This window comes from Pimephales promelas, chromosome 15 (genome assembly GCF_988280905.1).
Source record: "Pimephales promelas chromosome 15, fPimPro1.hap1.1, whole genome shotgun sequence".
NCBI classification, from domain to species: domain Eukaryota; kingdom Metazoa; phylum Chordata; class Actinopteri; order Cypriniformes; family Leuciscidae; genus Pimephales; species Pimephales promelas.
In genome coordinates this window covers 14,628,594-14,654,144 of record NC_142783.1, presented here as the reverse complement: position 1 = coordinate 14,654,144, position 25,551 = coordinate 14,628,594, and the positions used below count along the sequence as shown (strand labels likewise).

The following is a 25,551-nucleotide window of genomic DNA, read 5'->3' as shown; positions in this document are numbered from 1 at the left end:
TCGTCATCAACAAAGAAAGGACGAACAAATACCTGCAAACTAGGGCTGCACGTTTTCAAGGTTTTCATTAACCGATCCCTTATCGGTTAATACTCGGTTATAGTGTGCGCGCTGCAACCTCGAGATACAGAGTTAATTTTTAACACCTTTAATAACTGGTTGGACCCCATTTGAAACGAAATTAATTTATAGAAAACGCAGTGGTAAGTTCAGAGCAGTTAAAGTAGGCGCGTTTCCATCACCCTTCAAACTGAAATTGCCAATTGAAAATACGCACATTGGCAACACATCCATTTCGCAAAAACTCTGTGTCCGCAAATAATAATAATAATTATCATTATTGTAACATTGTATTGGCTGCATATGTAGAAGACGCTTTTATCCAAAAAAGGAACAAAGCACAAATAAACACAATATTTTGACGCATATCCAGTGTGTGTGCTTATGTGGAGGCTGCGAGACGCCCATGTGAACACTTGCAGTTTCATTGCAGTTCTTTAAGTGGAAAGAACTTAAAATACTCTTTCATTTCTGGTCATACAGAAAATAATAATACATTATTCGCAAATACATTTATTTGCGTAAACTCACAATAACAAGAAAACGTTGTGCTTTAACAAACAGGCGCGCTTCATGATCTCCGTGAACTGAAGCGCGAGAACTGAAACAGCCACCGCATTCGAATTTGTTCAACAAATTTGAATCAAAAGCCAATTTCTTTTATGTAATTATTAGGGGTGTAACGGTACATGTATTCGTATTGAACCGTTTCGGTTCGAGGCTTCCGGTTCGGTACGCATACAAACCGAACGGTTGCTTGGACCATTTTTCTTGCCGGCAAAATTCGTGCTGACGCGGCCAACACAACGTTGCGCAACATCCAAATGGCAAGGGTAATGAAAGCAGAACGAAACTGCGCTCCTCGTTATGTGCTTCACGGATCGTTTATCAGTTCGGACCAGCAACATCTGTGCAGCGCGAGCCGATCTCGATCAAGTAACACTGTTACCACACCGCGCTAAGAGATCCGGTAAAGAAAACATTTGAATTCGCCACTGAGGTAATAACATCGCTGCGAGATCTAGTGAGATGCATTCACATTTCTCCGTTATTAACCGTAGATCTCTATTAGATCAAACAGCGCTGTCATGGAAACCAGGAGAAACATTGTGCCGTGAATGAACTAGTAGCCTACTTTACGTCCACAGACCAGCAACATTCACCATGGATTTAATATATTAACACTAACTGTAACCAGTTTGGCTGGAATGGTGAAATGCTTTCAAGTACTTCACACATCTTTTTTCCAGCACTTCAAAATTCAAATATTATATAAATAAATATATATTTAAATGTTATTTTTAATGTGATGACCAAAACATTATTTGTTCATCCTTCAAAGATGACCCCTATTTATAAACCTGAAAGTTTCAAGATCTAGGAAAACTCACACTTATTTAAAAATATTTTTTCTTTAAACAAATAGGAAATTTCTCTGGCATTTCTTTCTTTTTGCTGTATCGAAAACGTACCGAACCGTGACTTTAAAACCGAGGTACGTACCGAACCGTGATTTCTGTGTACCGTTACACCCCTAGTAATTATGTAGCCTAGCTAATTATGTATTTCTCTCTCATGGTGCATCCGGGGATGGAGATTTGTTTTTAGCAGAAACTGATTTAAAAAACAATAGTTTATTAATAAACAATTAATGCCTCGTTATTTTATATTATTTTATTATCAGACACATTTATTAGGCTATATCTTATAAATCATCTATAAATCGCCTTTCTGTAGGCTCTGGTTACGGCTCTTCTCATTCAGCACTGCGGGGGAAATCATTTCCAGGTTCTAATTTGGGCTCAGAAAACCAGTAAAATCTTTTTTTTTTTTTTTTTTTTTTGCATATTCATTTGACAAATATTTTAAATGTTTAAAGGGGCAAATAAATCAAACAAATATCTGAAAATTCGTCAATAGCTATATATTTTTGGGCAGCATTTCGTGAGCTTAGAATTATAAGGTTCTATCTCCGTTTAGGGTAGTTCTGAGATATTGAGCATCAAAGTTTTTACATCCCACCTGGCAAAACTGTAATGTAGTAAAATTTTCTATTATAGCTTTATCTATTAATCTTTTTTTTACAAAAATAACACAACACAGGCATTAATAAACACCTAATGGATCAGATTATGTCAAAAACTCAATTTCGACCAAAAGTGGAGATAGAACCTTATAATTCTAAGCTCACGATTTGACGTAGTCCTACAGTTCAAATGAACATTTTGGTGTTCAACTCTGCGTTTTACAAAATACAACAACCGTTCATTTTTCGTTTTGCAATTAGGCCTACGGATTAAATAAGGGGAAACGAATGAACACAAAAGTAGGCTACACTGACCGTTTGGACATATACGAGGCAGAGTTCTTTTTTAAAATTCATAAAAGATACAAGGAATACCCTTCTAGACAAAACCTCAAACAAATGCCACAATCAAGACCGCGGAGCAGAAATTAGGGAGAAATACACAGAAACTCTGCAACTTTCCCTGCCATTAATGCTTGGATGACACACCACGTCTCCTTCCATAAATAAAATAATAATGTAGTGCGGTGGCTGTGATATACCAACATCCGTTGCCATTATTTTTGGAATGGTTTATCGCGAAAGGAAAAAAATGTTTTAGTCGCATAACACCGTTAATAGAAACGCGCTGTCATTTCACAATATTTTTTTATCGACAATCAGAAAAAAAACGCAAAAGTTTTGTGCAAATATGTTTTGACGCCACTTAACCGAGCAAAAAGGTTTCACTCGGTTATGCAATTTTAAACGGTTACTGCTAATCGGTTAACCAGTTAACCATGGACACCCCTACTGCAAACTGGAGCGAAGCAGAGACCAGGAGCTCCTCTCTATCCGTACTGAAGCTGAGTTCACCAGCGCGTGTACGGTATGCGCGTTTACATGTTTTCGACGCGTCCGTCATACGTCTCATCCTGACGTCATGTGTCTTCCCGGGATTTTTACGGGTTGTGTGTGAACACACTCACAGATCCCGGCAAATCACTGGCAGTGTCAATGAACCAAAATCAGACAATTCCGGGACAAATGCTGGGTCACATTATCCGTGTATTTTCTGGAATCTCTGTGTGAAAGGGGCTTTGAGATTGAGTCCCTCCTTCTGACTTTGTTCTGTTCTTTTCCATCGCTTCCTCAGCTATCTCCTTTCTCTAACTAACCCTTCAATTTTCTGCTGCCGTCTAGATATTCAGGAGTAGTTTGTACTTTTTCCTTCCTTTTTTCCACAACAAATCTCTCCCTTCCGTATGCGTAAAAGATGTCCCCATACGGTGTATAAATCGCACGATAAACACACTGCGTGCGAGACGCATTTAGTTGATGTATCTATGGCAACCAAACGTCACTTTTGAGACAAACGTGCAACGAACCGACGGTAAGATTACGTTTTGGCAGGGGAAAAACTGATCAGAAAATGTAATGAAAAAGTAACAGAAGTTGTAGAAATGTAGTGGAGTAGAAAGTAGAATAATTGCTGCAAAATGTAACTAAGTAAAAGTAAAAAGTATGCACTATTTATTCTACTTAAGTAAAGTAAAGATACGTGAAAAATGTACTTAAGTAAAGTAACAAAGTATTGGTACTTCGTTACATTCCACCACTGCTTACGATGCAGAGTTCAAGCTCAAGGCTGTCGGTCACGCAGTAGAATATGGGAATAGAGCAGCAGCGAGAGAATTCAACGTTAATGAATCAATGGTACGGAAGTAGAGGAAGCAAGAAAATGACCTGCGCCAGGTAAAAAAGACTAAACAGAGTTTCAGAGGGAACAAAGCGAGATGGCCACAGTTAGAGGACGAACTCGAACGCTGGGTTGTTGAACAGAGAGCAGCAAGTAGAAGCGTCTCTACAGTCACTATTCGAATGAAGGCAACATCGCTAGCACAGGACATGAACATCGATGACTTTAGAGGCAGTCCTTCTTGGTGCTTTCGTTTTATGAAAAGACACAATCTCTCCATCCGCACACGAACTACCGTCTCGCAGCAACAACCAAAAGATTACCAAGAAAAGCTGGTCACTTTCCGTGCATACTGCAAAAAGAAGATCACTGAAAAGAAGATCCTGCCAGAGCACATCACCAACATGGACGAGGTTCCACTCACCTTTGATATTCCCGTGCCGTGAACCACACTGTGGAGAAAACGGGGACCAGTAGGGTATCTGTACGCACCACAGGGAATGAGAAGTCATCTTTTATTGTAGTTCTCGCCTGCCAGGCTAATGGCCAGAAACTTCTACCCATGGTTATTTTCAAGAGGAAGATCTTGCCAAAAGAAAACTTTCCAGCCGGTGTCCTCATCAAAGTTAACCCGAAAGGATGGATAGATGAGGAAAAGATGAGTGAGTGGTTGAGAGAAATTTACGTCAAGAGACCGGGTGGCTTTTTCCACACAGCTCCGTCCCTTTTGATATACTACTCCATGCGCGCCCATATCACAGATGCTGTCAAAAAACAAGTGAAGTAAACTAATTCGGAGCTTGCCGTCATTCCGGGTGGATTAACTAAAGAACTCCAGCCACTAGATATTGGTGTCAACAGGGCGTTCAAAGCTAGACTGCGAGCTGCGTGGGAGCAGTGGATGACAGAAGGTGAACACACTTTCACCAAGACGGGGTGAAAAGTTGGGCGACTTACGCCACTATCTGCCAATGGATCGTGGATGCCTGGGCCGATATATCAGTCTCAACTGTGATCCGAGCTTTCGCGAAGGCGGGAATAATATCTTGAACTACCAGGCAACAGCAGCGACACTGACTCGGATAATGACGAGAGGGAGCGGGGCAGGTTGGATGCTGTAATCGCCCAACTATTTAATTCGGACACTGAAGAAGTAGAATTTCAGGGATTCGTAGACGGGGAATGAACTGGAAAAAAGTGAGCTTTACGTGTTATACGCTTTTTTTATAGTCTATGGTTATACGAACAAGTATGTTGAACATGTTGAATACTGTATGCAGTATGCACTAACGTTTGATTGAGTGTTATCAGACTGTTTCTTTTACTACGAGGGGCATACGTGCTACTTGCTACGTGTTTAATGAATTAGGGAAAAGTTCACCTCCACTTTTGGGAGAAAAGCCGTAATAAGTGAGCATTTTATGTTCTGAGTACCGGTAACTGAACAATGTTGAGTATCGTATGCATTAACGTTTGATTTAATGGTGTTTACGTGTCTAACGTTACGTGTTTGAATAAGGGAAAAGTTCCCCTCCACGTTTGGCAGATTGAGCAAGGCTGTGTGTAATATTGTTAATATGCATATTAACGTTTGAACAACATTAAGTATAAGCAGTGCAACATGTCCATGCATTTCCGAAAGCCTTAAATCGCAGTGGTAAACTATCCCAATCAAATAAGCAGGAAGCTGTCCATTTCTGCAGGTGCCCACATGTATCAATCAATAAAACTGTGGTATTTAAATAATTATCATGTCCTTGAGAATCTCAGCATCGACATTGAGAGCTGTAATATTGATTATGCAGAACATTATATTGAAAGACAGGGTTGTGAAGCGTGTTCAGGGCCATGTACAAGTCAGTTCTCTGGGGAGGTACATGATCCGGACGTGGGAAAATTAAACCCAGTGAAATCCTTTGCTCTCTCCTACTCAGCATTTCTAATGAATGTAACTTGAGGATTCTCAAGAACTTCTTGGGCCAGGGGAATTATCTATATCACTGCTGACACAATCTAAAACTCCACTGGCTTTTAATGGTGACTTGAGCGTTATCCACAATTATAAAACGTCAATCATCAGGAGCCCAACTGCTGGTCAGCAGCCTTTAAATACATTTGCTGGCTTATTGCCATCATTAAATCAGGAACAACAGGATGTTAGAAAGAAGGTGCACTTCATGAAATTATTATCCTTCTCTTCACTCCACTTCTCAGTCTCTGAGATTTACACAAAAAAATTGTAGCCTTTTGTGCTGTATTCAAATGTCAGAAATAGGATATCACAGTCACACCCCAGGGCATTACATTTAATGGACTCTTTTCTGTCTGAAAAAGTTTACTTTCGACCTAAACTCGAATCACCTGATGTATTTCTCTGTATATCCTTCCCTGCCTGTCATTTCAGTTTCTTCCCATGTAAAATAAGAACTTGGTCTGTACAAGGAAGATTGGCCTTGCAGATGTGTCAAGACTCCAAAAGTCTCCAAAACTATCTTTCACACTCAGTTTATATTTGCAGCTTCCTGGTAGGTAACAGGGCTAGTATTTCATGTGGGCAGGATGTGGGTTGAGAACAGATAGATCAAAATAGAATAAAAATTGTGATATGGATGTGTGCAATTATTAAACTGCAAAAGATTGATATTAAATATGTAGCTGTAGTGAAAGTAAGACACTCTATACTGTCTGTTACTACACTGTTACATAGATCTACTGTATGTGGGGGAGCATGGGGGGGAAGTACCATATTTAAAAAAAATGCGGTAACACTTTCCTTGAAGGATGTGCATAAGACTGACATGACACCTTTATAATCAAATATGAAGTTTCATGGGTGTTTATGACAACTGCCTATTAGATCAGTTATGACATTTTAATGCAAATGACATTATTTGAGATGTCTTGGTGATGACACCTTGACAAAAACTAATACATCATAACCTGTTAGTGTCTTTCAGTTTTTCAAATTAAGCAGGTTTCCCAGGATGGCCCAGTGGTTAAGGTGTTGGACTTAAGATCCAATGGACAAATGTCCTTGTGGGTTCAAACTTCAAACCCCACTCAGCTGGTACCAAAAAAAAATGGTTTTCAAATTGAAGATTAAGGAGAAATCCAATGGACAAAATGTCATTGTGGCATTGGGCTTAAGATCCAATGAAAAAAATGTCCTTGTGGGTTCAAACCCCAGCCTGGTAATAAAATACTTGGTTTTCAATTTGAAGTTTAAGAAGAATTTAAGAGGTTGGAGTACAGAGGGTCAATTCCAGTGTGGAGTATGTTGCAGTAAAAACAATTCTGGTTTCAACCCCACACCTTAAAGTGATAAATTCAATAGCGGAGGTCTGCTGCAGTAATAATTAACCAGTTTTCCCACCAGGATCGCCGAGTGGTTAAGGCGTTGGACTTAAGTTCCAATGGACAAATGTCTTTGTGGGTTGAAACCCCACTCCTGGTAATAAAATAATTGGTTTTCAATTTGTAGTTTAAGCAGAAATCCAATGGACAAAATGTCTTTGTTGCGTTGGACTTCAGATCAAATGGAAAATGTCCTTGTGGGTTCAAACCCCAGCCTGGTAATAAAATAATTGGTTTTCAATTTGAAGTTTAAGAAGAATTTAAGAGGTTGAAGTACAGAGGGTAAAATTCCAATGTGGAGTGTTTTGCAGTAAAAACAATTCTGGTTTCAACCCCACACCTTAAAGTGTTAAATTCAATAGTGGTGGGTCTGCTGCAGAAAAAAATTAACCAGATTTCCCACCAGGGTGGCCGAGTGGTTAAGGCGTTGGACTTAAGATCCAATGGACAAATGTCCTCGTGGGTTCAAACCCCACTCCTGGTAATAAAATAATGGTTTTCAATTTGTAGTTTAAAAAGAAATCCAATGGACAAAATGTCTTTGTTGCGTTGGACTTAAGATCAAATGGAAAAATGTCCTTGTGGGTTCAAACCCCAGCCTGGTACTAAAATAATTGGTTTTGAAGTTTAAGAAGAATTTAAGAGGTTGAAGTACAGAGGGTCAAATTCCAATGTGGAGTCTTTTGCAGTAAAAATTATCCAGGTTTCCCACCAGGATGGCCGAGTGGTTAAGGCGTTGGACTTAAGATCCAATGGATAAATGTCCTCGTGGGTTCAAACCCCACTCCTGGTAATAAAATAATGGTTTTCAATTTGTAGTTTAAAAAGAAATCCAATGGACAAAATGTCTTTGTTGCGTTGGACTTAAGATCAAATGGAAAATGTCCTTGTGGGTTCAAACCCCAGCCTGGTAATAAATTAATTGGTGTTCAATTTGAAGTTTAAGAAGAATTTAAGAGGTTGAAGTACAGAGGGTGAAATTCCAATGTGGAGTGTTTTGCAGTAAAAACAATTCTGGTTTCAACCCCACACCTTAAAGTGTTAAATTCAATAGTGGTGGGTCTGCTGCAGAAAAAAATTAACCAGATTTCCCGCCAGGGTGGCCGAGTGGTTAAGGCGTTGGACTTAAGATCCAATGGACAAATGTCCTCGTGGGTTCAAACCCCACTCCTGGTAATAAAATAATGGTTTTCAATTTGTAGTTTAAAAAGAAATCCAATGGACAAAATGTCTTTGTTGCGTTGGACTTAAGATAAAATGGAAAAATGTCCTTGTGGGTTCAAACCCCAGCCTGGTACTAAAATAATTGGTTTTGAAGTTTAAGAAGAATTTAAGAGGTTGAAGTACAGAGGGTCAAATTCCAATGTGGAGTCTTTTGCAGTAAAAATTACCCAGGTTTCCCACCAGGATGGCCGAGTGGTTAAGGCGTTGGACTTAAGATCCAATGGATAAATGTCCTCGTGGGTTCAAACCCCACTCCTGGTAATAAAATAATGGTTTTCAATTTGTAGTTTAAAAAGAAATCCAATGGACAAAATGTCTTTGTTGCGTTGGACTTAAGATCAAATGGAAAATGTTCTTGTGGGTTCAAACCCCAGCCTGGTAATAAAATAATTGGTGTTCAATTTGAACTTTAAGAAGAATTTAAGAGGTTGAAGTACAGAGGGTGAAATTCCAATGTGGAGTCTGTTGCAGTAAAAATTATCCAGGTTTCCCACCAGGATGGCCGAGTGGTTAAGGCGTTGGACTTAAGATCCAATGGATAAATGTCCTCGTGGGTTCAAACCCCACTCCTGGTAATAAAATAATGGTTTTCAATTTGTAGTTTAAAAAGAAATCCAATGGACAAAATGTCTTTGTTGCGTTGGACTTAAGATCAAATGGAAAATGTCCTTGTGGGTTCAAACCCCAGCCTGGTAATAAATTAATTGGTGTTCAATTTGAAGTTTAAGAAGAATTTAAGAGGTTGAAGTACAGAGGGTGAAATTCCAATGTGGAGTGTTTTGCAGTAAAAACAATTCTGGTTTCAACCCCACACCTTAAAGTGTTAAATTCAATAGTGGTGGGTCTGCTGCAGAAAAAAATTAACCAGATTTCCCGCCAGGGTGGCCGAGTGGTTAAGGCGTTGGACTTAAGATCCAATGGACAAATGTCCTCGTGGGTTCAAACCCCACTCCTGGTAATAAAATAATGGTTTTCAATTTGTAGTTTAAAAAGAAATCCAATGGACAAAATGTCTTTGTTGCGTTGGACTTAAGATAAAATGGAAAAATGTCCTTGTGGGTTCAAACCCCAGCCTGGTACTAAAATAATTGGTTTTGAAGTTTAAGAAGAATTTAAGAGGTTGAAGTACAGAGGGTCAAATTCCAATGTGGAGTCTTTTGCAGTAAAAATTATCCAGGTTTCCCACCAGGATGGCCGAGTGGTTAAGGCGTTGGACTTAAGATCCAATGGATAAATGTCCTCGTGGGTTCAAACCCCACTCCTGGTAATAAAATAATGGTTTTCAATTTGTAGTTTAAAAAGAAATCCAATGGACAAAATGTCTTTGTTGCGTTGGACTTAAGATCAAATGGAAAATGTTCTTGTGGGTTCAAACCCCAGCCTGGTAATAAAATAATTGGTGTTCAATTTGAACTTTAAGAAGAATTTAAGAGGTTGAAGTACAGAGGGTGAAATTCCAATGTGGAGTCTGTTGCAGTAAAAATTAACCAGGTTTCCCACCAGGATGGCCGAGTGGTTAAGGCGTTGGACTTAAGATCCAGTGGATAAATGTCCTCGTGGGTTCAAACCCCACTCCTGGTAATAAAATAATGGTTTTCAATTTGTAGTTTAAAAAGAAATCCAATGGACAAAATGTCTTTGTTGCGTTGGACTTAAGATCAAATGGAAAATGTCCTTGTGGGTTCAAACCCCAGCCTGGTAATAAAATAATTGGTGTTCAATTTGAAGTTTAAGAAGAATTTAAGAGGTTGAAGTACAGAGGGTGAAATTCCAATGTGGAGTGTTTTGCAGTAAAAACAATTCTGGTTTCAACCCCACACCTTAAAGTGTTAAATTCAATAGTGGTGGGTCTGCTGCAGAAAAAAATTAACCAGATTTCCCGCCAGGGTGGCCGAGTGGTTAAGGCGTTGGACTTAAGATCCAATGGACAAATGTCCTCGTGGGTTCAAACCCCACTCCTGGTAATAAAATAATGGTTTTCAATTTGTAGTTTAAAAAGAAATCCAATGGACAAAATGTCTTTGTTGCGTTGGACTTAAGATCAAATGGAAAAATGTCCTTGTGGGTTCAAACCCCAGCCTGGTACTAAAATAATTGGTTTTGAAGTTTAAGAAGAATTTAAGAGGTTGAAGTACAGAGGGTCAAATTCCAATGTGGAGTCTTTTGCAGTAAAAATTATCCAGGTTTCCCACCAGGATGGCCGAGTGGTTAAGGCGTTGGACTTAAGATCCAATGGATAAATGTCCTCGTGGGTTCGAACCCCACTCCTGGTAATAAAATAATGGTTTTCAATTTGTAGTTTAAAAAGAAATCCAATGGACAAAATGTCTTTGTTGCGTTGGACTTAAGATCAAATGGAAAATGTTCTTGTGGGTTCAAACCCCAGCCTGGTAATAAAATAATTGGTGTTCAATTTGAACTTTAAGAAGAATTTAAGAGGTTGAAGTACAGAGGGTAAAATTCCAATGTGGAGTGTTTTGCAGTAAAACAATTCTGGTTTCAACCCCACACCTTAAAGGGTTAAATTCAATAGTGGTGGGTCTGCTGCAGAAAAAAATTAACCAGATTTCCCGCCAGGGTGGCCGAGTGGTTAAGGCGTTGGACTTAAGATCCAATGGACAAATGTCCTCGTGGGTTCAAACCCCACTCCTGGTAATAAAATAATGGTTTTCAATTTGTAGTTTAAAAAGAAATCCAATGGACAAAATGTCTTTGTTGCGTTGGACTTAAGATAAAATGGAAAAATGTCCTTGTGGGTTCAAACCCCAGCCTGGTACTAAAATAATTGGTTTTGAAGTTTAAGAAGAATTTAAGAGGTTGAAGTACAGAGGGTCAAATTCCAATGTCGAGTCTTTTGCAGTAAAAATTATCCAGGTTTCCCACCAGGATGGCCGAGTGGTTAAGGCGTTGGACTTAAGATCCAATGGATAAATGTCCTCGTGGGTTCAAACCCCACTCCTGGTAATAAAATAATGGTTTTCAATTTGTAGTTTAAAAAGAAATCCAATGGACAAAATGTCTTTGTTGCGTTGGACTTAAGATCAAATGGAAAATGTCCTTGTGGGTTCAAACCCCAGCCTGGTAATAAATTAATTGGTGTTCAATTTGAAGTTTAAGAAGAATTTAAGAGGTTGAAGTACAGAGGGTGAAATTCCAATGTGGAGTGTTTTGCAGTAAAAACAATTCTGGTTTCAACCCCACACCTTAAAGTGTTAAATTCAATAGTGGTGGGTCTGCTGCAGAAAAAAATTAACCAGATTTCCCGCCAGGGTGGCCGAGTGGTTAAGGCGTTGGACTTAAGATAAAATGGAAAAATGTCCTTGTGGGTTCAAACCCCAGCCTGGTACTAAAATAATTGGTTTTGAAGTTTAAGAAGAATTTAAGAGGTTGAAGTACAGAGGGTCAAATTCCAATGTGGAGTCTTTTGCAGTAAAAATTATCCAGGTTTCCCACCAGGATGGCCGAGTGGTTAAGGCGTTGGACTTAAGATCCAATGGATAAATGTCCTCGTGGGTTCGAACCCCACTCCTGGTAATAAAATAATGGTTTTCAATTTGTAGTTTAAAAAGAAATCCAATGGACAAAATGTCTTTGTTGCGTTGGACTTAAGATCAAATGGAAAATGTTCTTGTGGGTTCAAACCCCAGCCTGGTAATAAAATAATTGGTGTTCAATTTGAACTTTAAGAAGAATTTAAGAGGTTGAAGTACAGAGGGTGAAATTCCAATGTGGAGTCTGTTGCAGTAAAAATTAACCAGGTTTCCCACCAGGATGGCCGAGTGGTTAAGGCGTTGGACTTAAGATCCAGTGGATAAATGTCCTCGTGGGTTCAAACCCCACTCCTGGTAATAAAATAATGGTTTTCAATTTGTAGTTTAAAAAGAAATCCAATGGACAAAATGTCTTTGTTGCGTTGGACTTAAGATCAAATGGAAAATGTCCTTGTGGGTTCAAACCCCAGCCTGGTAATAAAATAATTGGTGTTCAATTTGAAGTTTAAGAAGAATTTAAGAGGTTGAAGTACAGAGGGTGAAATTCCAATGTGGAGTCTGTTGCAGTAAAAATTAACCAGGTTTCCCACCAGGATGGCCGAGTGGTTAAGGCGTTGGACTTAAGATCCAGTGGATAAATGTCCTCGTGGGTTCAAACCCCACTCCTGGTAATAAAATAATGGTTTTCAATTTGTAGTTTAAAAAGAAATCCAATGGACAAAATGTCTTTGTTGCGTTGGACTTAAGATCAAATGGAAAATGTCCTTGTGGGTTCAAACCCCAGCCTGGTAATAAAATAATTGGTGTTCAATTTGAAGTTTAAGAAGAATTTAAGAGGTTGAAGTACAGAGGGTGAAATTCCAATGTGGAGTGTTTTGCAGTAAAAACAAATTCTGGTTTCAACCCCACACCTTAAAGTGTTAAATTCAATAGTGGTGGGTCTGCTGCAGAAAAAAATTAACCAGATTTCCCGCCAGGGTGGCCGAGTGGTTAAGGCGTTGGACTTAAGATCCAATGGACAAATGTCCTCGTGGGTTCAAACCCCACTCCTGGTAATAAAATAATGGTTTTCAATTTGTAGTTTAAAAAGAAATCCAATGGACAAAATGTCTTTGTTGCGTTGGACTTAAGATAAAATGGAAAAATGTCCTTGTGGGTTCAAACCCCAGCCTGGTACTAAAATAATTGGTTTTGAAGTTTAAGAAGAATTTAAGAGGTTGAAGTACAGAGGGTCAAATTCCAATGTGGAGTCTTTTGCAGTAAAAATTATCCAGGTTTCCCACCAGGATGGCCGAGTGGTTAAGGCGTTGGACTTAAGATCCAATGGATAAATGTCCTCGTGGGTTCAAACCCCACTCCTGGTAATAAAATAATGGTTTTCAATTTGTAGTTTAAAAAGAAATCCAATGGACAAAATGTCTTTGTTGCGTTGGACTTAAGATCAAATGGAAAATGTTCTTGTGGGTTCAAACCCCAGCCTGGTAATAAAATAATTGGTGTTCAATTTGAAGTTTAAGAAGAATTTAAGAGGTTGAAGTACAGAGGGTGAAATTCCAATGTGGAGTATGTTGCAGTAAAAATTAACCAGGTTTCCCACCAGGATGGCCGAGTGGTTAAGGCGTTGGACTTAAGATCCAGTGGATAAATGTCCTCGTGGGTTCAAACCCCACTCCTGGTAATAAAATAATGGTTTTCAATTTGTAGTTTAAAAAGAAATCCAATGGACAAAATGTCTTTGTTGCGTTGGACTTAAGATCAAATGGAAAATGTCCTTGTGGGTTCAAACCCCAGCCTGGTAATAAAATAATTGGTGTTCAATTTGAAGTTTAAGAAGAATTTAAGAGGTTGAAATACAGAGGGTCAAATTCCAATGTGGAGTATTTTGCAGTAAAAACAATTCTGGTTTCAACCCAACACCTTAAAGTGTTAAATTCAATAGTGGGAGTCTGTTGCAGTAAAAATTAACCAGGTTTCCCACCAGGATGGCCGAGTGGTTAAGGCGTTGGACTTAAGATCCAATGGACGAATGTCCTCGTGGGTTCAAACCCCGCTCCTGGTAATAAAATAATGGTTTTCAATTTGTAGTTTTAGCAGAAATCCAATGGACAAAATGTCTTTGTTGCGTTGGACTTAAGATCAAATGGAAAATGTCCTTGTGGGTTCAAACCCCAGCCTGATAATAAAATAATTGGTTTTCAATTTGAAGTTAAAGGTGCAATACCTAAGATTTTTGCATTAAAATATCCCAAAATCACAAGGCCAGTGTTATATATTTAGTAAAGATGATAACTCACAATATTCCAAATGTTTCAAACAATGTTTAAATCGCGAGAAAATTGAGATTTTAACCAAGGAAACGGCACGTGTCAGCAGGGGTGAGCTGGGAGTCGCGAGTCAATCGCGTCATATCCGCTTACCTCGGTTTCCGCTCTTACTACGTGTAGTCCTGGACAAATGCGGTAGTTGTAGTTGTGCGTTAGCGTCTATCAAACGACAGCTTGTTTCGCGCATTTGTTATGGAATGGAGCACATATATTCTTTTCATTTATTCTCGGAATGTGAACTGTTGGCTGTAAAGGGGGTCGCACACCGGACGAGAAGCGCCGCGTCACGTTTAGGACAACTCCAGTAACGTTATCGAACACCGGACGTGCACTTTCTCATCAGTGTATGGCCAGCAATATTGTTATGTTTAATGACAGAAAATGAAGATAATGTCTGTTCTATGTTATTGTACTGTACAATTAAATACAATCGTTGCTGAGTCTGCATTCTGAAAACTTTACCTCAGATCATCCGTTCACAGAATGAATTGAGAATCTCACGTGAAAAATCTAATAATAATCAGTAATTGTCATTCAAGCAGCTGATTTCTGTAAATGACTGCAAAACTAAATGCATAGATATTGCAGCATAGGGCAAAGTCAGGATCCATTAGCAACGGTTTGAGGCAAAAATAATTACAATTTTATATAAAACTATGTAAATGGCGCTCTGTGGCGCAGCAGGGTTTTGAACACGGTCCTGAAACGTTGCTGGGCGCCGCGGACAGACGCCGAATGGCGCCGCCGGTATGTGTACACTTATAGATAATAATGTGTTCAAATAATTATGTGGTGCAACACGGCGCTGCAGCTTCTCGTCCGGAGTGCGACCCCCTTAACGTTAATTTTGTGAAACTGTAGCTGTGGTTGAATACTTACACGACATGAAAAGATGTGTCAAATGTACATTGCAGACATCCCAAGTCTCCCGGATCTCCCGCATATTGATAGCGTTTCCCTGATGCCCGCAAATTAGTTCAAATCTCCCGGGATATAATGTTAGAGCGAGGCATACTGCGCGCATAACATACAGTGCGCTGCGCGTGCACTGTACAGAGGGAGAGACTTTGCGTTTGTGCCTCGCGAACGCGAAAGTTAGCCTTCCCTCCCACCCCCACAATCTTGTTATCGAAATATACCTCCCGGAAATGAATTCTTGCAGGTTGGGATAACTGACATTAAATTGATTTTTTATTTTTATAAAGTTACCAAGGAGGGCCAACCACGTCAACTCCTTGCGAGAGACCTGCCCCTTCAAACCCTCTCCACCATAGCTTCGTCCAGTGACTCGTACAGTAACATCTGTGATAACTAATTTACTTTTAAACCTGACTTTTCTTGCACGGTTATTTCAGTTTAATGAAATACAAGCATATCATTAAACGCAACGTTTATAGAAATCGAACTTTACCTCATCCATGACAACTAATTTTCGATTCCCGTCTGACTGATTTATCCACGGTGGAGTTGAAAACAACAGTTCCCATCATTCCGCGTTCCTCCACGGCGTCATCAAGCAAAGCCGTTGTTGTTGTTTTGAATGTAGCGCCCTCTAGCGGCATCTAGATCTTAGGTATTGCACCTTTAAAGAAGAATTTAAGACGTTGAAGTACAGAGGGTGAAATTCCAGTGTGGAGTCTGTTGCAGTAAAAATTAACCAGTTTTCCCACCAGGATGGCCGAGTGGTTAAGGCGTTGGACTTAAGATCCAATGGACAAATGTCCTCGTGGGTTCAAAACCCACTCCTGGTAATAAAATAATGTTTTTCAATTTGTAGTAAATCCAATGGACAAAATGTCTTTGTTGCGTTGGACTTAAGATCAAATGGAAAATGTCCTCGTGGGTTCAAACCCCACTCCTGGTAATAAAATAATGGTTTTCAATTTGTAGTTTAAAAAGAAATCCAATGGACAAAATGTCTTTGTTGCGTTGGACTTAAGATAAAATGGAAAAATGTCCTTGTGGGTTCAAACCCCAGCCTGGTACTAAAATAATTGGTTTTGAAGTTTAAGAAGAATTTAAGAGGTTGAAGTACAGAGGGTCAAATTCCAATGTGGAGTCTTTTGCAGTAAAAATTATCCAGGTTTCCCACCAGGATGGCCGAGTGGTTAAGGCGTTGGACTTAAGATCCAATGGATAAATGTCCTCGTGGGTTCAAACCCCACTCCTGGTAATAAAATAATGGTTTTCAATTTGTAGTTTAAAAAGAAATCCAATGGACAAAATGTCTTTGTTGCGTTGGACTTAAGATCAAATGGAAAATGTTCTTGTGGGTTCAAACCCCAGCCTGGTAATAAAATAATTGGTGTTCAATTTGAACTTTAAGAAGAATTTGAGAGGTTGAAGTACAGAGGGTGAAATTCCAATGTGGAGTCTGTTGCAGTAAAAATTAACCAGGTTTCCCACCAGGATGGCCGAGTGGTTAAGGCGTTGGACTTAAGATCCAGTGGATAAATGTCCTCGTGGGTTCAAACCCCACTCCTGGTAATAAAATAATGGTTTTCAATTTGTAGTTTAAAAAGAAATCCAATGGACAAAATGTCTTTGTTGCGTTGGACTTAAGATCAAATGGAAAATGTCCTTGTGGGTTCAAACCCCAGCCTGGTAATAAAATAATTGGTGTTCAATTTGAAGTTTAAGAAGAATTTAAGAGGTTGAAGTACAGAGGGTGAAATTCCAATGTGGAGTGTTTTGCAGTAAAAACAATTCTGGTTTCAACCCCACACCTTAAAGTGTTAAATTCAATAGTGGTGGGTCTGCTGCAGAAAAAAATTAACCAGATTTCCCGCCAGGGTGGCCGAGTGGTTAAGGCGTTGGACTTAAGATCCAATGGACAAATGTCCTCGGGGGTTCAAACCCCACTCCTGGTAATAAAATAATGGTTTTCAATTTGTAGTTTAAAAAGAAATCCAATGGACAAAATGTCTTTGTTGCGTTGGACTTAAGATCAAATGGAAAAATGTCCTTGTGGGTTCAAACCCCAGCCTGGTACTAAAATAATTGGTTTTGAAGTTTAAGAAGAATTTAAGAGGTTGAAGTACAGAGGGTCAAATTCCAATGTGGAGTCTTTTGCAGTAAAAATTAACCAGGTTTCCCACCAGGATGGCCGAGTGGTTAAGGCGTTGGACTTAAGATCCAGTGGATAAATGTCCTCGTGGGTTCAAACCCCACTCCTGGTAATAAAATAATGGTTTTCAATTTGTAGTTTAAAAAGAAATCCAATGGACAAAATGTCTTTGTTGCGTTGGACTTAAGATCAAATGGAAAATGTCCTTGTGGGTTCAAACCCCACTCCTGGTAATAAAATAATGGTTTTCAATTTGTAGTTTAAAAAGAAATCCAATGGACAAAATGTCTTTGTTGCGTTGGACTTAAGATAAAATGGAAAAATGTCCTTGTGGGTTCAAACCCCAGCCTGGTACTAAAATAATTGGTTTTGAAGTTTAAGAAGAATTTAAGAGGTTGAAGTACAGAGGGTCAAATTCCAATGTGGAGTCTTTTGCAGTAAAAATTAACCAGGTTTCCCACCAGGATGGCCGAGTGGTTAAGGCGTTGGACTTAAGATCCAGTGGATAAATGTCCTCGTGGGTTCAAACCCCACTCCTGGTAATAAAATAATGGTTTTCAATTTGTAGTTTAAAAAGAAATCCAATGGACAAAATGTCTTTGTTGCGTTGGACTTAAGATCAAATGGAAAATGTCCTTGTGGGTTCAAACCCCAGCCTGGTAATAAAATAATTGGTGTTCAATTTGAAGTTTAAGAAGAATTTAAGAGGTTGAAATACAGAGGGTCAAATTCCAATGTGGAGTATTTTGCAGTAAAAACAATTCTGGTTTCAACCCAACACCTTAAAGTGTTAAATTCAATAGTGGGAGTCTGTTGCAGTAAAAATTAACCAGGTTTCCCACCAGGATGGCCGAGTGGTTAAGGCGTTGGACTTAAGATCCAATGGACGAATGTCCTCGTGGGTTCAAACCCCGCTCCTGGTAATAAAATAATGGTTTTCAATTTGTAGTTTTAGCAGAAATCCAATGGACAAAATGTCTTTGTTGCGTTGGACTTAAGATCAAATGGAAAATGTCCTTGTGGGTTCAAACCCCAGCCTGATAATAAAATAATTGGTTTTCAATTTGAAGTTAAAGAAGAATTTAAGACGTTGAAGTACAGAGGGTGAAATTCCAATGTGGAGTCTGTTGCAGTAAAAATTAACCAGGTTTCCCACCAGGATGGCCGAGTGGTTAAGGCGTTGGACTTAAGATCCAATGGACAAATGTCCTCGTGGGTTCAAACCCCACTCCTGGTAATAAAATAATGTTTTTCAATTTGTAGTAAATCCAATGGACAAAATGTCTTTGTTGCGTTGGACTTAAGATCAAATGGAAAATGTCCTTGTGGGTTCAAACCCCAGCCTGATAATAAAATAATTGGTTTTCAATTTGAAGTTAAAGAAGAATTTAAGACGTTGAAGTACAGAGGGTGAAATTCCAATGTGGAGTCTGTTGCAGTAAAAATTAACCAGGTTTCCGACCAGGATGGCCGAGTGGTTAAGGCGTTGGACTTAAGATCCAATGGACAAATGTCCTCGTGGGTTCAAACCCCACTCCTGGTAATAAAATATTGGTATTCAATTTGTAGTTTAAGCAGAAATCCAATGGACAAAATGTCTTTGTTGCGTTGGACTTAAGATCAAATGGAAAAATGTCCTTGTGGGTTCAAACCCCAGCCTGGTACTAAAATAATTGGTTTTCAATTTGAAGTTTAAGAAGAATTTAAGAGGTTGAAATACAGAGGGTCAAATTCCAATGTGGAGTATTTTGCAGTAAAAACAATTCTGGTTTCAACCCAACACCTTAAAGTGTTAAATTCAATAGTGGGAGTCTGTTGCAGTAAAAATTAACCAGGTTTCCCACCAGGATGGCCGAGTGGTTAAGGCGTTGGACTTAAGATCCAATGGACAAATGTCTTCGTGGGTTCAAACCCCACTCCTGGTAATAAAATAATGGTTTTCAAGTTGTAGTAAATCCAATGGACAAAATGTCTTTGTTGTGTTGGACTTAAGATCAAATGGAAAATGTCCTTGTGGGTTCAAACCCCAGCCTGGTAATGCAATGATTGGTTTTCAATTTTAAGTTAAGAAGAATTTAAGAGGTTGAAGTACAGAGGGTGAAATTCCAATGTGGAGTGTTTTGCAGTAAGAACAATTCTGGTTTCAACCCCACACCTTAAAGTGTTAAATTCAATAGTGGGGGTCTGCTGCAGAATAAACTAACCAGGTTTACCACCAGGATGGCCGAGTGGTTAAGGCGTTGGACTTAAGATCCAATGGACAAATGTCCTCGTGGGTTCAAACCCCACTCCTGGTAATAAAATAATGGTTTTCAATTTGTAGTTTAAAAAGAAATCCAATGGACAAAATGTCTTTGTTGCGTTGGACTTAAGATCAAATGGAAAATGTCCTTGTGGGTTCAAACCCCAGCCTGGTAATAAAATAATTGGTGTTCAATTTGAAGTTTAAGAAGAATTTAAGAGGTTGAAATACAGAGGGTCAAATTCCAATGTGGAGTATTTTGCAGTAAAAACAATTCTGGTTTCAACCCAACACCTTAAAGTGTTAAATTCAATAGTGGGAGTCTGTTGCAGTAAAAATTAACCAGGTTTCCCACCAGGATGGCCGAGTGGTTAAGGCGTTGGACTTAAGATCCAATGGACGAATGTCCTCGTGGGTTCAAACCCCGCTCCTGGTAATAAAATAATGGTTTTCAATTTGTAGTTTTAGCAGAAATCCAATGGACAAAATGTCTTTGTTGCGTTGGACTTAAGATCAAATGGAAAATGTCCTTGTGGGTTCAAACCCCAGCCTGATAATAAAATAATTGGTTTTCAATTTGAAGTTAAAGAAGAATTTAAGACGTTGAAGTACAGAGGGTGAAATTCCAATGTGGAGTCTGTTGCAGTAAAAATTAACCAGGTTTCCCACCAGGATGGCCGAGTGGTTAAGGCGTTGGACTTAAGATCCAATGGACAAATGTCCTCGTGGGTTCAAACCCCACTCCTGGTAATAAAATAATGTTTTTCAATTTGTAGTAAATCCAATGGACAAAATGTCTTTGTTGCGTTGGACTTAAGATCAAATGGAAAATGTCCTTGTGGGTTCAAACCCCAGCCTGATAATAAAATAATTGGTTTTCAATTTGAAGTTAAAGAAGAATTTAAGACGTTGAAGTACAGAGGGTGAAATTCCAATGTGGAGTCTGTTGCAGTAAAAATTAACCAGGTTTCCGACCAGGATGGCCGAGTGGTTAAGGCGTTGGACTTAAGATCCAATGGACAAATGTCCTCGTGGGTTCAAACCCCACTCCTGGTAATAAAATATTGGTATTCAATTTGTAGTTTAAGCAGAAATCCAATGGACAAAATGTCTTTGTTGCGTTGGACTTAAGATCAAATGGAAAAATGTCCTTGTGGGTTCAAACCCCAGCCTGGTACTAAAATAATTGGTTTTCAATTTGAAGTTTAAGAAGAATTTAAGAGGTTGAAATACAGAGGGTCAAATTCCAATGTGGAGTATTTTGCAGTAAAAACAATTCTGGTTTCAACCCAACACCTTAAAGTGTTAAATTCAATAGTGGGAGTCTGTTGCAGTAAAAATTAACCAGGTTTCCCACCAGGATGGCCAAATGGTTAAGGCGTTGGACTTAAGATCCAATGGACAAATGTCTTCGTGGGTTCAAACCCCACTCCTGGTAATAAAATAATGGTTTTCAATTTGTAGTAAATCCAATGGACAAAATGTCTTTGTTGCGTTGGACTTAAGATCAAATGGAAAATGTCCTTGTGGGTTCAAACCCCAGCCTGGTAATGCAATAATTGGTTTTCAATTTTAAGTTAAGAAGAATTTAAGAGGTTGAAGTACAGAGGGTGAAATTCCAATGTGGAGTGTTTTGCAGTAAGAACAAATCTGGTTTCAACCCCACACCTTAAAGTGTTAAATTCAATAGTGGGGGTCTGCTGCAGAATAAACTAACCAGGTTTACCACCAGGATGGCTGAGTGGTTAAGGCGTTGGACTTAAGATCCAATGGACAAATGTCCTCGTGGGTTCAAACCCCACTCCTGGTAATAAAATAATGGTTTTCAATTTGTAGTTTAAGAAGAAATCCAATGGACAAAATGTCTTTGTTGCATTGGACGTAAGATCAAATGGAAAATGTCCTTGTAGGTTCAAACCCCAGCCTGGTAATAAAATAATTGGTTTTCAATTTGAAGTTTAAGAAGAATTTAAGAGGTTGAAATACAGAGGGTAAAATTCCAATGTGGAGTATTTTGCAGTAAAAACAATTCTGGTTTCAACCCAACACCTTAAAGTGTTAAATTCAATAGTGGGAGTCTGTTGCAGTAAAAATTAACCAGGTTTCCCACCAGGATGGCCGAGTGGTTAAGGCGTTGGACTTAAGATCCAATGGACAAATGTCCTCGTGGGTTCAAACCCCACTCCTGGTAATAAAATAATGGTTTTCAATTTGTAGTAAATCCAATGGACAAAATGTCTTTGTTGCGTTGGACTTAAGATCAAATGGAAAATGTCCTTGTAGGTTCAAACCCCAACCTGATAATAAAATAATTGGTGTTCAATTTGAAGTTAAGAAGAATTTAAGAGGTTGAAGTACAGAGGGTGAAATTCCAATGTGGATTTTTTTGCAGTAAGAACAATTCTGGTTTCAACCCCACACCTTAAAGTGTTAAATTCAATAGAGGGGGTCTGCTGCAGAATAAACTAACCAGGTTTACCACCAGGATGGCCGAGTGGTTAAGGCGTTGGACTTAAGATCCAATGGACAAATGTCCTCGTGGGTTCAAACCCCACTCCTGGTAATAAAATATTGGTTTTCAATTTGAAGTTTAAGAAGAATTTAAGACGTTGAAGTACAGAGGGTGAAATTCCAGTGTGGAGTCTGTTGCAGTAAAAATTAACCTGGTTTCCCACCAGGATGGCCGAGTGGTTAAGGCGTTGGACTTAAGATCCAATGGACAAATGTCTTCGTGGGTTCAAACCCCACTCCTGGTAATAAAATAATGGTTCTCAATTTGTAGTAAATCCAATGGACAAAATGTCTTTGTTGCGTTGGACTTAAGATCAAATGGAAAATGTCCTTGTGGGTTCAAACCCCAGCCTGGTAATACAATAATTGGTTTTCAATTTTAAGTTAAGAAGAATTTAAGAGGTTGAAGTACAGAGGGTGAAATTCCAATGTGGAGTGTTTTGCAGTAAGAACAATTCTGGTTTCAACCCCACACCTTAAAGTGTTAAATTCAATAGTGGGGGTCTGCTGCAGAATAAACTAACCAGGTTTACCACCAGGATGGCAGAGTGGTTAAGGCGTTGGACTTAAGATCCAATGGACAAATGTCCTCGTGGGTTCAAACCCCACTCCTGGTAATAAAATATTGGTTTTCAATTTGTAGTTTAAGCAGAAATCCAATGGACAAAAATGTCTTTGTTGCGTTGGACTTAAGATCCAATGGACAAATGTCCTCGTGGGTTCAAACCCCACTCCTGGTAATAAAATATTGGTTTTCAATTTGTAGTTTAAGCAGAAATCCAATGGACAAAATGTCTTTGTTGCGTTGGACTTAAGATCAAATGGAAAAATGTCCTTGTGGGTTCAAACCCCAGCCTGGTACTAAAATAATTGGTTTTGAAGTTTAAGAAGAATTTAAGAGGTTGAAGTACAGAGGGTGAAATTCCAATGTGGAGTGTTTTGCAGTAAGAACAATTCTGGCTTCAACCCCACACCTTAAAGTGTTAAATTCAATAGTGGGGGTCTGCTGCAGAATAAACTAACCAGGTTTACCACCAGGATGGCCGAGTGGTTAAGGCGTTGGACTTAAGATCCAATGGACAAATGTTCTCGTGGGTTCAAACCCCACTCCTGGTAATAAAATAATGGTTTTCAATTTGTAGTTTAAGAAGAAATCCAATGGACAAAATGTCTTTGTTGCATTGGACGTAAGATCAAATGGAAAATGTCCTTGTAGGTTCAAACCCCAGCCTGGTAATAAAATAATTGGTTTTCAATTTGAAGTTTAAGAAGAATTTAAGAGGTTGAAATACAGAGGGTAAAATTCCAATGTGGAGTATTTTGCAGTAAAAACAATTCTGGTTTCAACCCAACACCTTAAAGTGTTAAATTCAATAGTGGGAGTCTGTTGCAGTAAAAATTAACCAGGCTTCCCACCAGGATGGCCGAGTGGTTAAGGCGTTGGACTTAAGATCCAATGGACAAATGTCCTCGTGGGTTTAAACCCCACTCCTGGTAATAAAATAATGGTTTTCAATTTGTAGTAAATCCAATGGACAAAATGTCTTTGTTGCGTTGGACTTAAGATCAAATGGAAAATGTCCTTGTGGGTTCAAACCACAACCTGATAATAAAATAATTGGTTTTCAATTTGAAGTTTAAGAAGAATTTAAGAGGTTGAAGTACAGAGGGTGAAATTCCAATGTGGAGTCTGTTGCAGTAAAAATTAACCAGTTTTAAAATAATGGTTTTCAATTTGTAGTAAATCCAATGGACAAAATGTCTTTGTTGCGGTGGACTTAAGATCAAATGGAAAATGTCATTGTGGGTTCAAACCCCAGCCTGGTAATAAAATAATTGGTTTTCAATTTGAAGTTTAAGAAGAATTTAAGAGGTTGAAGTACTGAGGGTGAAATTCCAATGTGGAGTCTGTTGCAGTAAAAATTAACCAGGTTTCCCACCAGGATGGCCGAGTGGTTAAGGCGTTGGACTTAAGATCCAATGGACAAATGTCCTTGTGGGTTCAAACCCCACTCCTGGTAATAAAATAATGTTTTTCAATTTGTAGTAAATCCAATGGACAAAATGTCTTTGTTGCGTTGGACTTAAGATCAAATGGAAAATGTCCTTGTGGGTTCAAACCCCAGCCTGATAATAAAATAATTGGTTTTCAATTTGAAGTTAAAGAAGAATTTAAGACGTTGAAGTACAGAGGGTGAAATTCCAATGTGGAGTCTGTTGCAGTAAAAATTAACCAGGTTTCCGACCAGGATGGCCGAGTGGTAAAGGCGTTGGACTTAAGATCCAATGGACAAATGTCCTCGTGGGTTCAAACCCCACTCCTGGTAATAAAATATTGGTATTCAATTTGTAGTTTAAGCAGAAATCCAATGGACAAAATGTCTTTGTTGCGTTGGACTTAAGATCAAATGGAAAAATGTCCTTGTGGGTTCAAACCCCAGCCTGGTACTAAAATAATTGGTTTTCAATTTGAAGTTTAAGAAGAATTTAAGAGGTTGAAATACAGAGGGTCAAATTCCAATGTGGAGTATTTTGCAGTAAAAACAATTCTGGTTTCAACCCAACACCTTAAAGTGTTAAATTCAATAGTGGGAGTCTGTTGCAGTAAAAATTAACCAGGTTTCCCACCAGGATGGCCGAGTGGTTAAGGCGTTGGACTTAAGATCCAATGGACAAATGTCTTCGTGGGTTCAAACCCCACTCCTGGTAATAAAATAATGGTTTTCAATTTGTAGTAAATCCAATGGACAAAATGTCTTTGTTGCGTTGGACTTAAGATCAAATGGAAAATGTCCTTCTGGGTTCAAACCCCAGCCTGGTAATACAATAATTGGTTTTCAATTTTAAGTTAAGAAGAATTTAAGAGGTTGAAGTACAGAGGGTGAAATTCCAATGTGGAGTGTTTTGCAGTAAGAACAATTCTGGTTTCAACCCCACACCTTAAAGTGTTGAATTCAATAGTGGGGGTCTGCTGCAGAATAAACTAACCAGGTTTACCACCAGGATGGCCGAGTGGTTAAGGCGTTGGACTTAAGATCAAATGGAAAATGTCCTTGTGGGTTCAAACCCCACTCCTGGTAATAAAATAATGGTTTTCAATTTGTAGTTTAAGAAGAAATCCAATGGACAAAATGTCTTTGTTGCATTGGACTTAAGATCAAATGGAAAATGTCCTTGAAGGTTCAAACCCCAGCCTGGTAATAAAATAATTGGTTTTCAATTTGAAGTTTAAGAAGAATTTAAGAGGTTGAAATACAGAGGGTCAAATTCCAATGTGGAGTATTTTGCAGTAAAAACAATTCTGGTTTCAACCCAACACCTTAAAGTGTTAAATTCAATAGTGGGAGTCTGTTGCAGTAAAAATTAACCAGGTTTCCCACCAGGATGGCCGAGTGGTTAAGGCGTTGGACTTAAGATCCAATGGACAAATGTCCTCGTGGGTTCAAACCCCACTCCTGGTAATAAAATAATGTTTTTCAATTTGTAGTAAATCCAATGGACAAAATGTCTTTGTTGCGTTGGACTTAAGATCAAATGGAAAATGTCCTTGTGGGTTCAAACCCCAGCCTGATAA

General features: G+C 38.8%; 47 non-coding genes across 47 annotated transcripts; all 47 read left to right on the top strand.

Moving 5' to 3' along the window:
* Window positions 1-7,135: 7,135 nt before the first annotated feature.
* trnal-uaa (transfer RNA leucine (anticodon UAA)) lies at window positions 7,136-7,218 on the top strand. The gene has a single exon. It is a non-coding gene; the product is annotated as a tRNA-Leu (tRNA).
* A 301-nt stretch (window positions 7,219-7,519) lies between these two features.
* On the top strand, window positions 7,520-7,602 carry trnal-uaa (transfer RNA leucine (anticodon UAA)). The gene has a single exon. It is a non-coding gene; the product is annotated as a tRNA-Leu (tRNA).
* A 226-nt stretch (window positions 7,603-7,828) lies between these two features.
* On the top strand, window positions 7,829-7,911 carry trnal-uaa (transfer RNA leucine (anticodon UAA)). Its single transcript has one exon. It is a non-coding gene; the product is annotated as a tRNA-Leu (tRNA).
* Window positions 7,912-8,211: 300 nt separating this feature from the next.
* On the top strand, window positions 8,212-8,294 carry trnal-uaa (transfer RNA leucine (anticodon UAA)). The gene has a single exon. It is a non-coding gene; the product is annotated as a tRNA-Leu (tRNA).
* Window positions 8,295-8,520: 226 nt separating this feature from the next.
* trnal-uaa (transfer RNA leucine (anticodon UAA)) lies at window positions 8,521-8,603 on the top strand. The gene has a single exon. It is a non-coding gene; the product is annotated as a tRNA-Leu (tRNA).
* Window positions 8,604-8,834: 231 nt separating this feature from the next.
* On the top strand, window positions 8,835-8,917 carry trnal-uaa (transfer RNA leucine (anticodon UAA)). Its single transcript has one exon. It is a non-coding gene; the product is annotated as a tRNA-Leu (tRNA).
* A 300-nt stretch (window positions 8,918-9,217) lies between these two features.
* trnal-uaa (transfer RNA leucine (anticodon UAA)) lies at window positions 9,218-9,300 on the top strand. The gene has a single exon. It is a non-coding gene; the product is annotated as a tRNA-Leu (tRNA).
* Window positions 9,301-9,526: 226 nt separating this feature from the next.
* On the top strand, window positions 9,527-9,609 carry trnal-uaa (transfer RNA leucine (anticodon UAA)). The gene has a single exon. It is a non-coding gene; the product is annotated as a tRNA-Leu (tRNA).
* Window positions 9,610-9,840: 231 nt separating this feature from the next.
* Window positions 9,841-9,923, top strand: trnal-uaa (transfer RNA leucine (anticodon UAA)). The gene has a single exon. It is a non-coding gene; the product is annotated as a tRNA-Leu (tRNA).
* A 300-nt stretch (window positions 9,924-10,223) lies between these two features.
* Window positions 10,224-10,306, top strand: trnal-uaa (transfer RNA leucine (anticodon UAA)). The gene has a single exon. It is a non-coding gene; the product is annotated as a tRNA-Leu (tRNA).
* A 226-nt stretch (window positions 10,307-10,532) lies between these two features.
* trnal-uaa (transfer RNA leucine (anticodon UAA)) lies at window positions 10,533-10,615 on the top strand. The gene has a single exon. It is a non-coding gene; the product is annotated as a tRNA-Leu (tRNA).
* Window positions 10,616-10,914: 299 nt separating this feature from the next.
* On the top strand, window positions 10,915-10,997 carry trnal-uaa (transfer RNA leucine (anticodon UAA)). The gene has a single exon. It is a non-coding gene; the product is annotated as a tRNA-Leu (tRNA).
* A 226-nt stretch (window positions 10,998-11,223) lies between these two features.
* Window positions 11,224-11,306, top strand: trnal-uaa (transfer RNA leucine (anticodon UAA)). Its single transcript has one exon. It is a non-coding gene; the product is annotated as a tRNA-Leu (tRNA).
* A 487-nt stretch (window positions 11,307-11,793) lies between these two features.
* On the top strand, window positions 11,794-11,876 carry trnal-uaa (transfer RNA leucine (anticodon UAA)). Its single transcript has one exon. It is a non-coding gene; the product is annotated as a tRNA-Leu (tRNA).
* A 231-nt stretch (window positions 11,877-12,107) lies between these two features.
* On the top strand, window positions 12,108-12,190 carry trnal-uaa (transfer RNA leucine (anticodon UAA)). The gene has a single exon. It is a non-coding gene; the product is annotated as a tRNA-Leu (tRNA).
* A 231-nt stretch (window positions 12,191-12,421) lies between these two features.
* trnal-uaa (transfer RNA leucine (anticodon UAA)) lies at window positions 12,422-12,504 on the top strand. The gene has a single exon. It is a non-coding gene; the product is annotated as a tRNA-Leu (tRNA).
* Window positions 12,505-12,805: 301 nt separating this feature from the next.
* On the top strand, window positions 12,806-12,888 carry trnal-uaa (transfer RNA leucine (anticodon UAA)). The gene has a single exon. It is a non-coding gene; the product is annotated as a tRNA-Leu (tRNA).
* A 226-nt stretch (window positions 12,889-13,114) lies between these two features.
* On the top strand, window positions 13,115-13,197 carry trnal-uaa (transfer RNA leucine (anticodon UAA)). Its single transcript has one exon. It is a non-coding gene; the product is annotated as a tRNA-Leu (tRNA).
* A 231-nt stretch (window positions 13,198-13,428) lies between these two features.
* On the top strand, window positions 13,429-13,511 carry trnal-uaa (transfer RNA leucine (anticodon UAA)). The gene has a single exon. It is a non-coding gene; the product is annotated as a tRNA-Leu (tRNA).
* A 298-nt stretch (window positions 13,512-13,809) lies between these two features.
* Window positions 13,810-13,892, top strand: trnal-uaa (transfer RNA leucine (anticodon UAA)). The gene has a single exon. It is a non-coding gene; the product is annotated as a tRNA-Leu (tRNA).
* A 1,933-nt stretch (window positions 13,893-15,825) lies between these two features.
* On the top strand, window positions 15,826-15,908 carry trnal-uaa (transfer RNA leucine (anticodon UAA)). Its single transcript has one exon. It is a non-coding gene; the product is annotated as a tRNA-Leu (tRNA).
* Window positions 15,909-16,247: 339 nt separating this feature from the next.
* On the top strand, window positions 16,248-16,330 carry trnal-uaa (transfer RNA leucine (anticodon UAA)). The gene has a single exon. It is a non-coding gene; the product is annotated as a tRNA-Leu (tRNA).
* Window positions 16,331-16,561: 231 nt separating this feature from the next.
* trnal-uaa (transfer RNA leucine (anticodon UAA)) lies at window positions 16,562-16,644 on the top strand. The gene has a single exon. It is a non-coding gene; the product is annotated as a tRNA-Leu (tRNA).
* A 300-nt stretch (window positions 16,645-16,944) lies between these two features.
* trnal-uaa (transfer RNA leucine (anticodon UAA)) lies at window positions 16,945-17,027 on the top strand. The gene has a single exon. It is a non-coding gene; the product is annotated as a tRNA-Leu (tRNA).
* Window positions 17,028-17,253: 226 nt separating this feature from the next.
* trnal-uaa (transfer RNA leucine (anticodon UAA)) lies at window positions 17,254-17,336 on the top strand. Its single transcript has one exon. It is a non-coding gene; the product is annotated as a tRNA-Leu (tRNA).
* Window positions 17,337-17,683: 347 nt separating this feature from the next.
* Window positions 17,684-17,766, top strand: trnal-uaa (transfer RNA leucine (anticodon UAA)). Its single transcript has one exon. It is a non-coding gene; the product is annotated as a tRNA-Leu (tRNA).
* Window positions 17,767-18,064: 298 nt separating this feature from the next.
* Window positions 18,065-18,147, top strand: trnal-uaa (transfer RNA leucine (anticodon UAA)). The gene has a single exon. It is a non-coding gene; the product is annotated as a tRNA-Leu (tRNA).
* A 231-nt stretch (window positions 18,148-18,378) lies between these two features.
* trnal-uaa (transfer RNA leucine (anticodon UAA)) lies at window positions 18,379-18,461 on the top strand. Its single transcript has one exon. It is a non-coding gene; the product is annotated as a tRNA-Leu (tRNA).
* A 223-nt stretch (window positions 18,462-18,684) lies between these two features.
* trnal-uaa (transfer RNA leucine (anticodon UAA)) lies at window positions 18,685-18,767 on the top strand. The gene has a single exon. It is a non-coding gene; the product is annotated as a tRNA-Leu (tRNA).
* Window positions 18,768-19,066: 299 nt separating this feature from the next.
* trnal-uaa (transfer RNA leucine (anticodon UAA)) lies at window positions 19,067-19,149 on the top strand. Its single transcript has one exon. It is a non-coding gene; the product is annotated as a tRNA-Leu (tRNA).
* A 289-nt stretch (window positions 19,150-19,438) lies between these two features.
* Window positions 19,439-19,521, top strand: trnal-uaa (transfer RNA leucine (anticodon UAA)). The gene has a single exon. It is a non-coding gene; the product is annotated as a tRNA-Leu (tRNA).
* Window positions 19,522-19,819: 298 nt separating this feature from the next.
* On the top strand, window positions 19,820-19,902 carry trnal-uaa (transfer RNA leucine (anticodon UAA)). The gene has a single exon. It is a non-coding gene; the product is annotated as a tRNA-Leu (tRNA).
* Window positions 19,903-20,133: 231 nt separating this feature from the next.
* On the top strand, window positions 20,134-20,216 carry trnal-uaa (transfer RNA leucine (anticodon UAA)). Its single transcript has one exon. It is a non-coding gene; the product is annotated as a tRNA-Leu (tRNA).
* Window positions 20,217-20,439: 223 nt separating this feature from the next.
* On the top strand, window positions 20,440-20,522 carry trnal-uaa (transfer RNA leucine (anticodon UAA)). Its single transcript has one exon. It is a non-coding gene; the product is annotated as a tRNA-Leu (tRNA).
* Window positions 20,523-20,821: 299 nt separating this feature from the next.
* trnal-uaa (transfer RNA leucine (anticodon UAA)) lies at window positions 20,822-20,904 on the top strand. Its single transcript has one exon. It is a non-coding gene; the product is annotated as a tRNA-Leu (tRNA).
* Window positions 20,905-21,193: 289 nt separating this feature from the next.
* trnal-uaa (transfer RNA leucine (anticodon UAA)) lies at window positions 21,194-21,276 on the top strand. Its single transcript has one exon. It is a non-coding gene; the product is annotated as a tRNA-Leu (tRNA).
* A 298-nt stretch (window positions 21,277-21,574) lies between these two features.
* trnal-uaa (transfer RNA leucine (anticodon UAA)) lies at window positions 21,575-21,657 on the top strand. Its single transcript has one exon. It is a non-coding gene; the product is annotated as a tRNA-Leu (tRNA).
* A 289-nt stretch (window positions 21,658-21,946) lies between these two features.
* trnal-uaa (transfer RNA leucine (anticodon UAA)) lies at window positions 21,947-22,029 on the top strand. The gene has a single exon. It is a non-coding gene; the product is annotated as a tRNA-Leu (tRNA).
* A 110-nt stretch (window positions 22,030-22,139) lies between these two features.
* On the top strand, window positions 22,140-22,222 carry trnal-uaa (transfer RNA leucine (anticodon UAA)). Its single transcript has one exon. It is a non-coding gene; the product is annotated as a tRNA-Leu (tRNA).
* Window positions 22,223-22,511: 289 nt separating this feature from the next.
* On the top strand, window positions 22,512-22,594 carry trnal-uaa (transfer RNA leucine (anticodon UAA)). Its single transcript has one exon. It is a non-coding gene; the product is annotated as a tRNA-Leu (tRNA).
* Window positions 22,595-23,010: 416 nt separating this feature from the next.
* Window positions 23,011-23,093, top strand: trnal-uaa (transfer RNA leucine (anticodon UAA)). Its single transcript has one exon. It is a non-coding gene; the product is annotated as a tRNA-Leu (tRNA).
* A 298-nt stretch (window positions 23,094-23,391) lies between these two features.
* On the top strand, window positions 23,392-23,474 carry trnal-uaa (transfer RNA leucine (anticodon UAA)). The gene has a single exon. It is a non-coding gene; the product is annotated as a tRNA-Leu (tRNA).
* Window positions 23,475-23,915: 441 nt separating this feature from the next.
* Window positions 23,916-23,998, top strand: trnal-uaa (transfer RNA leucine (anticodon UAA)). Its single transcript has one exon. It is a non-coding gene; the product is annotated as a tRNA-Leu (tRNA).
* A 223-nt stretch (window positions 23,999-24,221) lies between these two features.
* Window positions 24,222-24,304, top strand: trnal-uaa (transfer RNA leucine (anticodon UAA)). Its single transcript has one exon. It is a non-coding gene; the product is annotated as a tRNA-Leu (tRNA).
* Window positions 24,305-24,603: 299 nt separating this feature from the next.
* trnal-uaa (transfer RNA leucine (anticodon UAA)) lies at window positions 24,604-24,686 on the top strand. Its single transcript has one exon. It is a non-coding gene; the product is annotated as a tRNA-Leu (tRNA).
* Window positions 24,687-24,975: 289 nt separating this feature from the next.
* On the top strand, window positions 24,976-25,057 carry trnal-uaa (transfer RNA leucine (anticodon UAA)). Its single transcript has one exon. It is a non-coding gene; the product is annotated as a tRNA-Leu (tRNA).
* A 298-nt stretch (window positions 25,058-25,355) lies between these two features.
* On the top strand, window positions 25,356-25,438 carry trnal-uaa (transfer RNA leucine (anticodon UAA)). Its single transcript has one exon. It is a non-coding gene; the product is annotated as a tRNA-Leu (tRNA).
* The last annotated feature ends 113 nt before the right edge of the window (window positions 25,439-25,551 follow it).